Raw genomic sequence first — 17,920 nt, forward strand, 5'->3', positions numbered from 1 at the left:
GAAACCCGAGTCATGGTGCAGTGTGTGTGGGGAAACCCGAGTCATGGTGCAGTGTGTGAGGGGAAACCCGAGTCATGGTGCAGTGTGTGTGGGGAAACATCGAGTCATGCTGCAGTGAGGGGGGAATCCCAAGTCATGGTGCAGTGTGATGGGTAAGTGGAGTCATGGTGCACTGTGTGCGGAAACCCCGAGTCATGGTGCAGTGAGAGGGGAAACCCCGAGTCATGGTGCAGTGTGTGGGGAAACCCCGAGTCCCGGAGCAGTGTGAGGCAAAGCACCCAGTCATGGCGCAGTGTGAGGGGAAAGACGAGAGCCAGAGCAGCGTGAGGGGATACCCCGAGTCATGGTGCAATGAGAGGGATACCCCAAGTCATGGTGCTGTGTGTGGGGAAACCCCGAGTCATGGTGCAGTGTGAGGGGAAACCCGAGTCCTGGAGCAGTGTGAGGGGAAACACCGAGTCATTGTACAGTGTGCGGGGAAACCCGAGTCATGGTGCCGCGTAAGGGGAAACATCGAGTCATGGTGCAGTGTGAGACGAATCCCGAGTCACGGTGCAGTGTGATGGGAAAATGGAGTCATGTTGCAGTGTGTGGGGAAACCCCAAGTCAGGGCACAGTGTGAGGGGAATCCCGGGTCATGGTGCAGTGTGTGGGGAAACCTGAGTCATGGTGCAGTGTAAGGCAAAGCACCGAGTCGTGGTGCAGTGTGAAGGGAAACCCCGAGTCATGGTGCAGTGTGAGGGGAATCCCGAATCATGGTGCAGTGTGAGGTTAAACCAGAGTCATGGTGCAGTGTGAGGGGAATCCCCGTGTAATGGTGCTGTGTTAGGGGAAACCCCAAGTCATGGTGCAGTGTGTGGGGAAACACTGAGTCCCGGAGCAGTGTGAGGGTAAACACCGCATCATGGTGAAGTGTGAGGGTAACCATCGAGTCATGCTGCAGTGAGACGGGAAACCTGCGTCATGATGCAGTGTGAGGGGAAACCCTGAGTCATGGTGCAGTGTGAGGGAAAACCCAAGGCATGGTGCAGTGTGAGGGGAATCCCAAGGCATGGTGCAGTGTCAGCGGAAATCGAATCCTGGAGCAGTGTGAGGGAAACGCGAGTCATGGTGAAGTGTGAGGGGAAACATCGAGTCATGGTGCAGAGGGAGGGGAAACCCGATTCCTGGGGCCGTGCGAGGGGAAACCCCGAGTCATGGTGCAGTGTGAAGGGAAACCTGAGTCATGGAGCAGTGTGAGGTGACACCCCGAGTCATGGTGCAGTGTGAGGGGAAACCCCGAGTCATGGTGCAGGTTGAGGGGAAACCCGAGTCATGCTGCAGTGTTAGGGGAAAACCTTGTTCCAGAGCAGTGTGAGGGGAAACCCCGAGTCATGGTGCAGTGTCAAGGGAAACCCCGAGTCATGGTGCAGTGTGTGGGGAAACCCCGAGTCCCGGAGCAGTGTGAGGCAAAGCACCGAGTCATGTTGCAGTGTGAGGGGAAACCCCGAGTCATGTTGCAGTGTGAGGGGAAACCCGAGTCATGGTGCAGTGTGAGGGGAAAGACGAGTCCCGGAGCAGTGTGAGGGGATACCCCGAGTCATGGTGCAATGAGAGGGATACCCCAAGTCATGGTGCAGTGTGTGGGGAAACCCCGAGTCTGGTGCAGTGTGAGGGGAATCCCGAGTCATGGTGCAGTGTGAGGGGAAAGCCCGAGTCATGGTGCAGTGGGAGGGAAACCCAGAGTCATGGTGCAGTGGGAGGGGAAACCCAGAGTCATGGTGCAGTGAGGGGGGAAACCCATGTCATGGTGGAGCGTGAGGGGAAACCCCGAGTCATGGTGCAGAGTGAGGGTCAACCAAAGTCATGGTGCATTGTGAGGGGAATCCCAGAGTCATGGTGCAGTGTGAGGGGAAACCCCGAGTCATGGTGCAGTGAGGGGGGAAACCCAAGTCATGGTGCAGTGTGAAGGGAAACCTGAGTCATGGAGCAGTGTGAGGGGAAACCCCGAGTCATGATGCAGTGTGACGGGAAACCCGAGTCATGGTGCAGTGTCAGGGGCAACCCCGCGTCATGGTGCAGTGTGAGGGGAAACCCGAGTCCCGGAGGAGGGTGAAGGGAAACCTGAGTCATGGAGCAGTGTGAGGTGAAACCCCGAGTCATAGTGCAGTGTGAGGCGAAACCCGAGTCATGGTGCAGTGTGACGGGAAACCTGAGTCATGGAGCAGTGTGAGGTGAAACCCCGAGTCATGATGCAGTGTGACGGGAAACCTGAGTCATGGTGCAGTGTGAGGGGAAACCCCGCATCATGGTGCAGTGTGAGGGGAAACCCAAGGCATGGTGCAGTGTGAGCGGAAAACAAATCCTGGAGCAGTGTAAGGGAAACGCGAGTCATGGAGCAGTGTGAAGGGAAAACGGAGTTAAGGTGCAGTGTGAGGGGAAACCCCGAGTCATGGTGAAGTGTGAGGGGAAACATCGAGTCATGGTGCAGAGGGAGGGGAAACCCAATTCCCGGGGCCGTGCGAGGGTAAACCCCGAGTCATGGTGCGGTGTGAGGGGAAACCCGAGTCCCGGATCAGTGTGAGGGGAAACCTGAGTCATGGAGCAGTGTGAGGTGAAACCCCGAGTCATGGTGCAGTGTGAGTGGAAACCCCGAGTCATGGTGCAGTGAGAGGGGAAACCCCGAGTCATGGTGCGGTGTGAGGGGAAACCTGAGTCCCGAAGCAGTGTGAGGGGAAACCCGAGTCATGGTGCAGCGTGAGGGGAAACCCCGCGTCATGGTACAGTGTGAGGGGAAACCCGAGTCATGGTGCAGCGTGAGGGGAAACATCGAGTCACGGTGCAGTGTGATGGGAAAATGGAGTCATGTTGCAGTGTGAGAGGAAACCCGAGTCCTGGAGCAGTGAGAGGGGAAAATCATGTCATGGTGCAGTGTGAGGGGAAACTCCGAGTTATGGTGCAGTGTGAGGGGAAACCCCGCGTCATGGTACAGTGTGAGGGGAAACCCGAGTCATGGTGCAGCGTGAGGGGAAAATGGAGTCATGTTGCAGCGTGAGGGGTAACCCCGAGTCATGGTGCAGTGTGAGGGGAAACCCATGACATGGTGCGGTGTGAGGGGAAACCCCGAGTCATGGTGCGGTGTGAGGGGAAACCATGAGTCATGGTGCAGTGTGAGGGGAAACCCCGAGTCATGGTGCGGTGTGAGCAGAAACCCCGAGTCTCGGAGCAGTGTGAGGGGAAATCGAGTCCCGGAGCATTGTGAGGGGAAACCCTGCATCATGGGACACTGTGAGGGGAAAGCCGAGTCATGGTGCAGTGTGAGGGAAAACCAGAGTCCCGTACAGTGTGGGGGGAAACCCCGGGTTATGGTGCAGTGTGAGGGGAAACCCCGAGTCATGGTGCAGTGTGAGGGAAAACCAGAGTCCCGTACAGTGTGGGGGGAAACCCCGAGTTATGGTGCAGTGTAAGGGGAAACATCGAGTCATGCTGCAGTGAGAGGGGAATCCCCGAGTCATGGTGCAGTGTGATGGGAAAGTGGAGTCATGTTGCAGTGTGAGGGGAAACCCCGAGTCATGGTGCAGTGTGTGGGGAAACCCCGAGTCATGGTGCAGTGTGAGGGAAAACCAGAGTTCCGTACAGTGTGAGGGGAAACCCCGAGTTATGGTGCAGTGTGAGGGGAAACATCGAGTCATGCTGCAGTGAGAGGGGAATCCCCGAGTCATGGTGCAGTGTGATGGGAAAGTGGAGTCATGTTGCAGTGTGAGGGGAAACCCCAAGTCATGGTGCAGTGTGTGGGGAAACCCCGAGTCCCGGAGCAGTGTGAGGCAAAGCACCGAGTCATGGCGCAGTGTGAGGGGAAAGACGAGTCCCGGAACAGCGTGAGGGGAAACCCCGAGTCATGGTGCAATGAGAGTGGAAACCCCACGTCATGGTGCAGTGTGAGGGGAAACCTGAGTCATAGTGCAGTGGGAGGGGAAACCCAGAGTCATGGTGCAGTGGGAGGGGAATCCCAGTGTAATGGTGCAGTGTGAGGGGAAACATTGAGTCCCGGAGCAGTGTGAGGGGAAACACCGCATCATGGTGAAGTGTGAGGGTAACCATCGAGTCATGCTGCAGTGAGAGGGGAAACCTGCGTCATGGTGCAGTGTGAAGGGAAACCCTGAGTCATGGTGCAGTGTGAGGGGAAAACCCAAGGCATGGTGCAGTGTGAGCGGAAATCGAATCCTGGAGCAGTGTGAGAGAAACGCGAGTCATGGTGCAGTGTGAGGGGGAACCCCGAGTCATGGTGAACTGTGAGGGGAAACATCGAGTCATGGTGCAGAGGGAGGGGAAACCCGATTCCCGGGGCCGTGCGAGGGGAAACCCCAAGTCATGGTGTGGTGTGAGGGGAAACCCCAAGTCATTGTGCAGCGTGAGGGGAAACATCGAGTCATGGTGCAATGAGAGTGGAAACCCCGAGTCATGGTGCAGTGGGAGGGGAAACCCGAGTCCTGGTGCAGTGTGAGGGGAAACATCGAGTCATGCTGCAGTGAGAGGGGAAACCCGAGTCATGTTGCAGTGTGAGGGGAAAGCCTGAGTCATGGTGCAGTGGGAGTGGAAACGCCGAGTCATGGTGCAGTGGGAGGGGAACCCCGAGTCATGGTGCAGTGTGTGGGGAAACCCCGAGTCATGGTGCAGTGTGTGGGGAAACCCGAGTCATGGTGCAGTGTGAGGGGAAACCCCGAGTCTGGTGCAGTGTGAGGGGAATCCCAAGTCATGTTGCAGTGTGAGGGGAAACCCCGAGTCATGGTGCAGTGTGTGGGGAAACCCGAGTCATGGTGCAGTGTGAGGGGAAACCCCGAGTCTGGTGCAGTGTGAGGGGAATCCCAAGTCATGTTGCAGTGTGAGGGGAAAGCCTGAGTCATGGTGCAGTGTGTGGGGAAACCCGAGTCATGGTGCAGTGTGAGGGGAAACCCCGAGTCTGGTGCAGTGTGAGGGGAATCCCAATTCATGTTGCAGTGTGAGGGGAAAGCCTGAGTCATGGTGCAGTGGGAGTGGAAACGCCGAGTCATGGTGCAGTGGGAGGGGAAACCCAGAGTCATGGTGCAGTGGGAGGGGAAACCCGAGTCCTGGAGCAGCGTGAAGGGAAACCCCACGTCCTGGTGCAGTGTGAGGGGAAACCTGAGTCATAGTGCAGTGGGAGGGGAAACCCAGAGTCATGGTGCAGTGGGAGGGGAATCCCAGTGTAATGGTGCAGTGTGAGGGGAAACCGCAAGTCATGGTGCAGTGTTAGGGAAAACATTGAGTCCCGGAGCAGTGTGAGGGGAAGCACCGCATCATGGTGAAGTGTGAGGGTAACCATCGAGTCATGCTGCAGTGAGAGGGGAAACCTGCGTTATGGTGCAGTGTGAAGGGAAACCCTGAGTCATGGTGCAGTGTGAGGGAAAACCCAAGTCATGGTGCAGTGTGAGGGGAAACCCGAGTCATGGTGCAGTGTGAGGCAAAGCACCGAGTCATGGTGCAGTGTGTGTGGAAACCCCGAGTCTGGTGCAGTGTGAGGGGAATCCCGAGTCATGGTGCGGTGTGAGGGGAAACCCCAGGTCATGGTGCAGTGTGAGGTTAAACCAGAGTCATGGTGCAGTGTGAGGGGAATCCCCGTGTAATGGTGCTGTGTTAGGGGAAACCCCAAGTCATGGTGCAGTGTGTGGGGAAACACTGAGTCCCGGAGCAGTGTGAGGGGAAACCCCGCATCATGGTGAAGTGTGAGGGTAACCATCGAGTCATGCTGCAGTGAGACGGGAGACCTGCGTCATGATGCAGTGTGAGGGGAAACCCTGAGTCATGGTGCAGTGTGAGGGAAAACCCAAGGCATGGTGCAGTGTGAGGGGAAACCCCGAGTCATGGTGAAGTGTGAGGGGAAACATCGAGTCATGGTGCAGAGGGAGGGGAAACCCGATTCCTGGGGCCGTGCGAGGGGAAACCCCGAGTCATGGTGCGGTGTGAGTGGAAACCCGAGTCCTGGAGCAGTGTGAGGGGAAAGTCGAATCATGGTGCAGTTTGAGGGGAGACGCCGAATCATACTACAGTGTGAGGGAAAACATCGAGTCATGGTGCACAGGGAGGGGAAACCCGATTCCCGGGGCCGTGCGAGGGGAAACCCCGAGTCATGGTGCAGTGTGAGGGGAAACCCCGAGTCATGGTAAAGTGTGAGGGGAAACATCGAGTCATGGTGCAGAGGGAGGGGAAACCCGATTCCCGGGGCCGTGCGAGGGGAAACCTCGAGTCTTGGAGCAGTGAGAGGGGAAGCCCATGTCGTGGTGCAGTGTGAGGGGAAACCCCAAGTCATTGTGCAGCGTGAGGGGAAACCCCGCGTCATGGTACAGTGTGCGGGGAAACCCGAGTCATGGTGCAGCGTGAGGGGAAACATCGAGTCATGGTGCAGTGTGAGAGGAATCCCGTGTCACGGTGCAGTGTGATGGGAAAATGGAGTCATGTTGCAGTATGAGGGGAAACCCCAAGTCATGGTGCAGTGTGTGGGGAAACCCGAGTCCCAGAGCAGTGTGAGGCAAAGCACCGAGTCATGGCGCAGTGTGAGGGGAAACCCCGAGTCATGGTACAGTGTGAGGGGAATTCCGGGTCATGGTGCAGTGTGAGGGGAAACATCGAGTCATGCTGCAGTGAGAGGGGAATCCCCGAGTCATGGTGCAGTGTGATGGGAAAGTGGAGTCATGGTGCAATGAGAGGGAAACCCCAAGTCATCATGCAGTGTGAGGGGAAACCCCGATTCCCGGAGCAGTGTGAGGCAAAGCACCGAGTCATGGCGCAGTGTGAGGGGAAACCCCGAGTCATGGTACAGTGTGAGGGGAATCCCGGGTCATGGTGCAGTGTGTGGGGAAACCCCGAGTCTGGTGCAGTGTGAGGGGAATCCCAAGTCATGTTGCAGTGTGAGGGGAAAGCCCGAGTCATGGTGCAGTGGGAGTGGAAACGCCGAGTCATGGTGCAGTGGGAAGGGAAACCCCACGTCATGGTGCAGTGTGAGGGGAATCCCAAGTCATGTTGCAGTGTGAGGGGAAAGCCCGAGTCATGGTGCAGTGGGAGTGGAAACGCCGAGTCATGGTGCAGTGGGAGGGGAATCCCAGTGTAATGGTGCAGTGTGAGGGGAAACCCCGAGTCATGGTGCAGTGTGAGGGGAAACCACAAGTCATGGTGCAGTGTTAGGGGAAACATTGAGTCCCGGAGCAGTGTGAGGGGAAACACCGCATCATGGTGAAGTGTGAGGGTAACCATCGAGTCATGCTGCAGTGAGAGGGGAAACCTGCATCATGATGCAGTGTGAGGGGAAACCCTGAGTCATGGTGCAGTGTGAGGGGAAACCCCGAGTCATGGTGAACTGTGAGGGGAAACATCGAGTCATGGTGCAGAGGGAGGAGAAACCCGATTCCCAGGGCCGTGCGAGGGGAGATCCCAAGTCATTGTGCAGCGTGAGGGGAAACATCGAGTCATGGTGCAGTGTGAAGGGAAACCCCGAGTCATGGTGGAGTCTGAGGGGCAACCCCGAGTCATGGTGCAGTGTGAGGGGAAACCCTTGTTCCAGAGCAGTGTGAGGGGAAACCTGAATCATGGTGCAGTGTGAGGGGAAACCCCGAGTCATGGTGCAGTGTGAAGGGAAACCCCGAGTCATGGTGCAGTGTGAAGGGAAACCCTAAGTTATGGTGCAACGTGAGGGGAAACCCCGCGTCATGGTACAGTGTGAGGGGAAACCCGAGTCATGGTGCCGCGTGAGGGGAAACATCGAGTCATGGTGCAGTGAGAGGGGAATCCCGAGTCACCGTGCAGTGTGAAGGGAAACCCGAGTCATGATGCAGTGTGAGGGGAAACTCTGAGTCATGGTGCAGTGTGAGGGGAAACCCCGAGTCATGGTGCAGTGTGAAGGGAAACCCCGAGTCATGATGCAGTGTGAGGGGAAACCCGAGTCATGATGCAGAGTGAGGGGAAACCCCGAGTCATGGTGCACTGTGAGGGGAAACCCCGAGTCATGGTGCAGTGTGAGGGGAAACATCGAGTCATGGTGCACAGGGAGGGGAAACCCGATTCCCGGGGCCATGCGAGGGGAAACCCCGAGTCTTGGAGCAGTGAGAGGGGAAACATCGAGTCATGGTGCAGTGTGAGGGGAAACCCGAGTCCCAGAGCAGTGTGAGGGGAAACCCGAGTCATGGTGCAGCGTGAGGGGAAACCCCGAGTCATGGTACAGTGTGAGGGGAAACCCGAGTCATGGTGCAGTGTTAGGGGAAACCCCGAGTCATGGTGCAGAGTGATGGGAAACCAAAGTCCCGGGGCCGTTTGTGGGGAAACCCCGAGTCATGGTGCAGTGTGAGGAGTCATGGTGCAGCGTGAGGGGAAACCCCAAGTCATGGTGCAGTGAGAGGGGAAACCCAAGTCATGGTGCAGAGTGATGGGAAACACCGAGTCATGGTGCAGTGTGAGGGTAAACCCATGTCATGGTGCAGTGTGAGGGGAATCCCCGTGTCATGGTACAGTATGAGGGGAAACCCCAAGTCATGGTGCAGTGTGAGAGGAAACCCGAGTCCTGGAGCAGTGAGAGGGGAAACACCGAGTCATGGTGCAGTGTGAGGGGAAACACCGAGTCATGGTGCAGTGTGAGGGGAAACACCGAGTCCCGGAGGAGTGTGAGGGGGAACCTGAGTCATGGTGCAGTGTGAAGGGAAATCCGAGTTATGGTGCAGTTTGAGGGGAGACCCCGAGTCATGGTGCAGTGTGAGGGGAAACCAGAGTCTTGAATCAGTGTTAGGGGAAACCCCGTGTCATGGTACAGTGTGAGGGGAAACCCCGAGTCATGGTACAGTGGGAGGGGAAACATCAAGTCATGGTGCAGTATGAGGGGAACCATCGAGTCATGGTGCAGTGTGAAGCGAAACCCGAGTCATGGTGCAGTGTGAGCGGAAATCGAGTCCTGGAGCAGTGTGAGGGGAAACGCGAGTCATGGTGCAGTGTGAGGGGAAACCCCGAGTCATGGTGCAGAGTGAGGGGAATTATTAAGTCCTGGAGCAGTGTGAGGGGAAACGCGAGTCATGGTGCAGTGTGAAGGGAAAATGGAGACATGGTGCAGTGTGTGGGTGAAACCCCGATTCATGGTGCAGTGTGAGGGGAAACCCCGAGTCACGGTGCAGTATGAGGGGAAACCCCGAGTCACGGTGCAGTGTGAGGGGAAACCCCGAGTCACGGTGCAGTGTGAGGGGAAACCCGAGTCTTGGTGCAGTGAGGGGCACAAGTCCCAGAGCAGGTGAGGGGAAGGACAAGGGGAACAAGGCCTGGAGCAGTGCAAGGGGAAGTGAATCCCAGGGCCTCGCACATCACCTTGGTGCAGCTGATGGACGGGGGCCTGGTGAAGGCAGTCAGACCATGTGCTAAGCTGCTGCTATTTGATATTCCTTACTGGACTGTAATGGCAATCCGTTAATTATGTTCTAACTATCTTATTTCTAACTTATTTTTAGTCACTGTATGTAGTGCTTTTTCTTTTATCCCCCTTTTATGTTCAAGATTTGGACATAGGTACTTGTACCTAAGATGGTGTCATTGAAGACTGCCATTGTAAAAAGTTTTTGCTGTACTCCTGTACTGGAGTATACATGATAATAAAGGATATTCAATTCATTTGGGTTTCTCTGCCTTCATATGAAAGATGCCTCACGCCAGCCAACAGTTTATGCAACCTAATCAGAGAGGAAGGAAAATAAAAACAAATCCAGCAGATCAAGAGGGAATTGCCTGTGAAACTTGTCTCTGATGCATAAAAGCAATCAAAGTTCTAGATACAACAGTAATGAGAAAGCCCATCAGAAGTCCATCGCCTTCTTTTTCAGCACGGTGATATCTGTCACCATTAGGAATTTATCTTGCCTCCTTTTGAATAAGTTCAATGAATCTGTACTCACTAAGTGACAAATTGACCCCATGATAAATGACTCAATAGAATTCATGCATGTCTCCAACAAATTGCCCATCCATTATTTTAAAGTTTTTAATCATTGCATGAAAGGGCAGTCATTCGTCTCCATGATATAATATCCACTAAATACTGAACTGAGATCTTCTCTGCTAAATGAAATGATCATGGTTTCCTACTGTTTTTTGCTTGGAGGATAGTAATAGAAAAATTGTTTTGAATATGATGCATTTGATTTGTTTCAACGGCATTTAATAACATAAAAATCAAGATCAATACCACAATAAAACTTCTCAAGAATCTTGCTCATCTATCACTCTACTGCTTTCTATTTAGACTTTCTTATATATTATACCTATTCATGTTATCAAAACATTAAGATTCTTGCATATTTAATGACACCATATGAATTAATAAAATACTGTATCACACAGTAGAATCAAAGGACTCAGGGAGATGATAGCTTGCTGAGAGTGAAGTATCCTTCTTTGGATAAATTAAGACCCAGAATCACAACTCTTTCAGTTAAATATTTTGCTATCAGTTCATACACATTTGATTCTTTCTATTACTTGTACATGTTATGTAGGTATCACTGACGAGAGAAGCATTTATTGTCTCTAATTATCCAGGCAAAGTTAATGCTGAGCTACTTCCTTGGATGGCGACAATATTACAATGTCGAAGCACCCATGTTGCTTGTAGGAAGGAAATTCCCGGACTTTGACCCAGTAACAGTAAACAAAAGGCAACACATTTCTAAGACTGGAAGATGTGTGACTTGGAGGAAAACTTGTAGATAGTGATGCATTTTGTGCCCTTGTTCTACCAGGTGATAGATGTTGCAGGTTTAGAAGATACTGTCAGAGGATCCTAGTTTAGTTACGGTTGTATATCTTGTTGCACTGTTGCCACTGTGTTGGTGATGGCAAAGGTAAAGCCATCACAGTCTACCGGACCATAGAGCTGCCCTTCATTAGACAGAGAGGACAGACCGTGGTTTAACTTGAGTTTCACCAAGTCTCTGGCAAGGGGCGAAGTTGAGGAGAGTCCTTCATGGCAAGCTCAGTCAGTGTGAGAATTGAACCCATACAACTGGCATTACTCAGAATGCAACCCGGCTAATTCACTCTCTCCATCACTGTGGAGTCAATGTTGAAGGTGGTTGGCATGGTGCCAGTCAGTTGGATTGCTTTGTCCTGATGTCAAGCTTCTTGAATACTGTTGGATCTGCACTTGTCGGAAAATAGGGAGTTTTCCATCACACTTCTCACTTGTGCTTTATAGAAAATGGACAGGGTTTGGGGAGTCACCAGGTAAGTTATTCACCACAGAGTTCATCACCTGTGACCTTCTTTCATCACTACACCATTTATATGGTTTGTTCAGTTCAGTTCAGCTTCTGGCCAATGGCAACCCCTGGATGTTGATAGAGGAGGATTAAATGATTCTACTGCCATTGAATGTATGGGGCAATGGTCAGATTGGCACCTGGAGATGTTGTTGCCTGATGCTTCTCTGCCATGAATGTCATGTGTCACTTATTAGCCCAAACCTGGATGTAGTGGAATCTTGCTGCATTTGGAAACAAACTGCTTCGATATCTGAGGAGTCATGAATGGTGCTGAATTTTGTGTAATCATTGGTGAATATCTCCACTTTAACCATATGATGCAGCTGAATCAGGATTGAATATGATGCGTTTTGATCCAGAGCATGACCCTGAGGAACTCCTGTAGTGAGATTCTCGGATAGATATGATTATCTTCTTTTATGCTAGGTTTGCCTCTAACTGGTGGAGAGCTTACCCCAGATTTCCACTGAATCCAATTTTGTTGAAGCTAATGGATTCACAGTCAATCAAACGCTATCTTGATGTCAGGATTGTCACTCTCATTTTACCTCTTCCGTTCTTTTGTCCATGTTTGGACAAGACTAATCCAAGAGGGCCTACTGGAAGCTAAACTGAGGTTCAGATTATTCTTTTGCATGTACTGCTTGTTAACACTGTTGATGACCCCTTCCATCACATTGTTGATTATCAAGAAGACACTGATAGTATAGTACTTTTCCTGAATTATTTGTGCACAACACATTCCTAAGCAATTTTCCACATTATTGGGGAGAGTCCAATGTTTAATTGTACTGGAAGAGCTTGGCTAGGGGCACAGAAAATTTTGGGACACAAGTCTTCAGAATTATTGCTCAACTATTGTCAGAGCTATTCGCCTTTGCAGTATCCAATGCCTTTAGCTGTTCTTTTTAATATCACACCACTGAATCCAGTTTTGTTGAAGCTAATCAATTCACAATCAGTGAAACGCTGTCTTGATGTCAGGATTGTCACTCTCATCTTGAACTGAATTGAATTAATTGAAAGCTGTGATTCTGGGGACCTCAGGAAGAGGCTGAGATCACTTGTGCACTCAGAAATTTTAGCTGAAGGTAGATGCAAATTCTTCAGTCGTATCTTGGCGGCACGGTAGCACAGTGGTTAGCACTGCTGCCTCACAGCGCCAGAGACCTGGGTTCAGTTCCCACCTCAGGCGACTCTCTGTGTGGAGTTTGCACGTTCTCCCCGTATCTGCGTGAGTTTCCTCCCACAGTCCAAAAATGTGCAGGTTAGGTGAGTTGGCCATGCTAAATTGCTTGTAGTGTTAAATGTAGGGGAATGGGTTTCAGGGGGTTGGTGTGGACTGAAAGTAATATATATCTTGTGCACTGATATTCTGGATTTTCCCCATCACTGAGGATGAAGATATTTCTTGAGACTCCAGCTGCCGTTTTTTTATTAAATTGTCCACCATCATTCATAACTAAACATGACAGGACTGCAGACTGTGGATTGCATTCATTGATTGTGAGGTTATAGATGTGGATAAATACAGTTCTGCTGCTGTTGATGGCCCACCGCGCTACATTGATACTCAGTTTAGAATTACTAAGATGACTTGACATTCGCACCCATTTAGCACAGTGATAGTACCACACAACAATGTGAAGGGGGAAATATTTCTTCACAATGACTGTGCAGTGATCGCTCCTGTTGAAATTGTCATAGATAGATGCAACTGCTAAGGTCAAGTAGATTCTTCCTTCTTCTTACTTCCCTCACCAAAATCCCAGAACCAGTCTAGCAATTATGTCCTTTAGTTCAGGTGGTAGTGGCTCTACACTTGGTCATAGACTTTGAAATCTCCCACCAAAATACACCTGATACCCTTATCACTCCCAATGCTTCCTCAGCCGAGCATTTGACATAGAATAATACTGATTGATCAGATATGAGGACTGGTAAGTGGTAATCTTTGTCCATGTTTGACCTGATGCCATGGAATTTCATGAGGCTAGATTCTCAATGGTTAAAGCAATCAATTAAAACATATAATTTGTGTACGTTATATATATTTATCTATCAGTAGTTTGTACTTTACAAATTCTCTTTTGCTTGAAAGGTGTACGAATGGATGTTTTCTCAGTCCGCAGCCCTAAGTTTTCATTACTGTAATGAGGTCTCAGAAAGGAGTGAGGCTATAGACAACTTTTGACAAATGCTTTTTGATGGCTATTTACAAAATGACACAGGAAGATGATCAGAGTTTGGCAAATCCACAGAAAAAGTTAAATACTTAGATTAATAACAAATATTACTCTCTCTATCCTTTAAACTTATAGAGATTGACAGAAATACCTGCAACATTGTGAACAACTGCTGCCAAACCCTCCAGCAAATGTTTCTCTTGCTGGGTCCTCTTGGGTACAGATCATCTTTCAATGGTGGAAGTTTGATCACAAAGACTAGCTGTGACAGATTGTAATGTGCTTTTTGCCAAAGTGTTTTCTGATATTTACACATGAGGATGATACCGAACTTCAAAACTGCAAAGGAGCAAAACAATCAATTGTTTCTCCCAATTGTTCTTTTCTTCAATCCTCATCAATGTATCAGACACTACTGCCAAATTATTTCAATACAGCATAATTAAATGCAAGGTCCTAGATGATATGTCAGCAATCAAAAAAGAAATCATAATATAACTCAAACCTAAGTGCATAGAATCTCAACCTATGTGTGGAAGTAACACACTGGTGCACACTTGTATACATTCTTGACAAAAATAGTTTATTATGAAGTAACATCTTCCCATAAACATTGTCTAATTGTCAAGTCATAAACAACATAGGGAAGCCGTGTCTCATCTTTCTTAAAGCCAATACTTTAATTTTTTTTTAGATTAGATTATTTACAATGTGGAAACAGGCCCTTCGGCCCAACAAGTTCACACCTACCCAGCGAAGAGCAAACCACCCATACCCCTTACCTAACACTACAGACAATTTAGCATGGCCAATTCACCTGACCTGCACATCTTTGGACTGTGGGAGGAAACCAGAGCACAGCCCACGCAGACACGGGGAGAATGTGCACACTCCACACAGTCAGTGGCCTGAGGCGGGAATTGAACCCAGGTCTCTGGTGCCACCGTACCACCCTAATTTCTGCATATATAGTTTGATACTGTTGTGCTGCTTGTTCACAGAGGGACATATTAGTATGTGGAAGTATTTGGGAGTGACAGTGGCATTTCTATTGAATCTGGCATGATTTAGAGGATGAAATTGATTTTCGACACTTACACAACAGGTAGAATTTAATTAGTGACAAGAAGGTCCTGAGGTCAGAAATGCAAGTATTTGTCACATCTATTTTTATAAGTAACCGAGTCAAGTGATTCCACTGCAGTTGTAGGTGGGGTGTAAAAGAACACCCATGAGCCCATTCACCTCCCCATCTGCTTTTGGAGAGGCAAGAGAAGAAATACCAATGGCCCTGGCAGTAATTCTCAAATTCTCTCTGGTCACATGTGAAATGCCAGTGGATTGGAGGACTGGTAAGGCTGTCATAGAGTCATAGAGATGTACAGCATGGAAATAGACCCTTCGGTCTAACCTGTCCATGCCGATCAGATATCCCAACCCAATCTAGTCCCACCTGCCAGCACCCAGGCCCATATCCCTCCAAACCCTTCCTATTCATATACCCATCCAAATGCCTTTTAAATGTTGCAATTGTACCAGTTTCCACACTCCCTCTGGCAGCTCATTTCATACACGTACCAACTTCTGTGTGAAAAAGTTGCCCCTTAGCTCTCCTTTATATCTTTCCCCTCTCACCCTAAACCTATGCTCTCTAGTTCTGGATTCCCTGACCCCACGGAAAAGACTTTGTCTATTTATCTTATCAATGCCCCTCATAATTTTGTAAACTTCTATAAGGTCAGGCAGCCTGGTGGCATAGTGGATAGCACTGCTGCCTCACAGCACTAGAGACTGCCTCAGCAACTGTCTGTGTGGAATTTGCACATTCTCCCTGTGTCTGTGTGGGTTTCCTCCCACAGTTGCAAAGATGTGTGGGTTAGATGAATTGGCCGTGCTAAATTGCCTGTAGTATTAGGTGAAGGGGTAAATGTAGGGGAATGGGTCTGGGTGGGTTGCTCTTTGGAGGGTCGGTGTGGACTTGGGCCGAAAGGCCTGTTTCCACACTGTAAGTAATCTAATCTAAGGTCGCACCTCAGCTGCCGACATCCAGGAAAAACAGCCCCAGCCTGTTCAGCCTCTCCTTTTAGCTCAACTCCTCCCATTACTTAAAAAAAGAGAGGAAGAGTTAGACCAAGAAATTAAAGGCCAACCTTGGCTCTGAAGAAGTTGTTAAAAAGAATTCTGAGGGACAGACTATATCTACATTTAGCGTGACACTGATTAATCAGGAATGGCATGGATTTGTTAAGGAACGGATAAAATTGATATCTTTTGAGCAGGTAATCAGGAATTTTAATGAGAGAAATGCATTTGATGTAGTCTACATGGACTTTAGCAAAGCTTTTCATAAACTCCCACATGGCAGATAGGATAGAAAATAAGAGCCCATCGGATCTAAGGCAAAGTGGCACGTTGGATCCAAAATTAATCAAGAGGCAGGAAGCAGAATGTGATAGCAGATGAATGCTTCTATGACTGGAAGTTTGTTTCCATTGGGGTTCCACAGGGCTCAATTCTGGGACCCTTTGTAACATGCATTTATGGTTTGGAATTAATTGTAGACGTATGATTAGGAAGTCCACAGAAGACCAAAACATTGGTAGGATGATAAATATTGAGGAGAATAGCAGAAGGATATTAGCTGATCTGCTCAGGTGGGAAATAGAATTCTGCACAGAAAAATGTGAGGTAATGCACTCAGGGAGGACTTACAAAACAAGAGATTACATTATGAATAATAGGACCCTGGAAAGTATTAAAGATCAAAGTGATCATCATATACACAGATCTCTGAAGGTAGCAGGACAGTCAGATAAGATGGTTAAGAAAGCGTATGGATAGCTGTGTTTGCTAACCAAGGGAGGGAGATTATGCTGGAACGGTACAAAACCGTACAGACCACAACTGGGGTATTATGTGCAGTCTGGTCATCAAATTATAGAAGGGATGTGATTGCACTAGAGGGAGTGCAGAGAAGATTTACTAGGATGCTGCCTGGGCTGCAGAGTTCAGCTTTGAGGATAGGTTGCATCGACCAGAATTATTTTCCTTGGAGTAGCGAAGGTTTTGAGAAGACCTAATAGAAATAGTGGGCGGCACGGTGGCACAGTGGTTAGCACTGCTGCCTCACAGCACCAGAGACCCGGGTTCATTTCCCTTCTCAGGCGACTGCCTGTGTGGAGTTTGCACATTCTCCCAGTCTCTGCATGGGTTTCCTCCGGGTGCTCCAGTTTCCTCCCACAATCCAAAAACGTGCAGGTCAGGTGAATTGGCCATGCTAAATTGCCCGTAGTGTTAGGTAAGGGGTAAATGTAGGGGTATGGGTGGGTTGCGCTTCGGCGGGTCAGTGTGGACTTGTTGGGCCGAAGGGCCTGTTTCCACACTGTATCTAATCTAAATGTATGAGATTAAAAAGGGCAAAAAAAGAGTGAATAAGAATATATGTTTTCCATTAGTAGACAGCTCATTAACCAGATGGCATAAGTTTAAATAAGATGTAGAAATTGAGGAGAATATTTTTCACTCAGAATATGGTGGGAGTCTATAACTCACTCCCTGAAAGAGTAGCTGTATCAGAAACCTTTATATTTAAGTAGTGTTTAGATAATCAAATCCCTTGCTCCCAGCCCCATTTCCACAGTGATCCACAATAACAACCACTCACCTATGATCAAATGGACCACTTCACTTGATGCACACCACTGTTCATCTACTGTAAATCAGGTGGCACAAGCTGTTAACTTACCATTGAAGAATTGAACTAATTTGGAAAGTTATGATTTAATAAATATTCATAGCATGCAAATGGAGGAGTAAAACTGTATGCTGTGAATCCAGACCTGCCACTGAAACACTGCTGACTTAATGACTTAGGCTCAATTTTCAATCAGGAATCTGAGACTTCAACTTTTGCTGTCAGCATCCTCTAATAGTGTTGATTGCATGATCAATAATTTAGTCAATTGTACATAACTTAATTGAAAAGCATTAATCAATAATAAACTATTTTGCCAAGCATCAATGACAGGTAAGATTCTGAGAACTCTTGAAAGGGTGTCTGTGGAAAAGATGTTTCTTCTTCCCCTTTTACGAGGAGATCACGGTTTCAAAATAAAGAGTCATCCATTGAAGACGGAGATAAAAAGAATTTTTGTTGAATTTTTTGGAACTCTTCTTCAAAAGATTGTGGAAGCCGATAATTTGAATATTTTTAATGACAAGGTAAGTAGATTCTTAATAAGCACAGGATAAAAGGTTGCAATGGGTAAGCAGGAAAGTGGAGTAATCAACTCAGCATGATTGTACTGAATGGGGGCAGGCTCAAAGATCCAAGTGGACTATGCACTTTCTTTTGAACTCGTATACAACAATGTGATGCTCATGTACGTAGGGTTATGTAGAGTTTCTTTCCCTCGCCTAATGTAATTCCTGATCCTGTACTCAATTTCATTCCCA

The sequence above is a fragment of the Chiloscyllium punctatum genome, chromosome 20 (genome assembly GCF_047496795.1).
Source record: "Chiloscyllium punctatum isolate Juve2018m chromosome 20, sChiPun1.3, whole genome shotgun sequence".
Taxonomy (NCBI): Eukaryota; Metazoa; Chordata; class Chondrichthyes; order Orectolobiformes; family Hemiscylliidae; genus Chiloscyllium; species Chiloscyllium punctatum.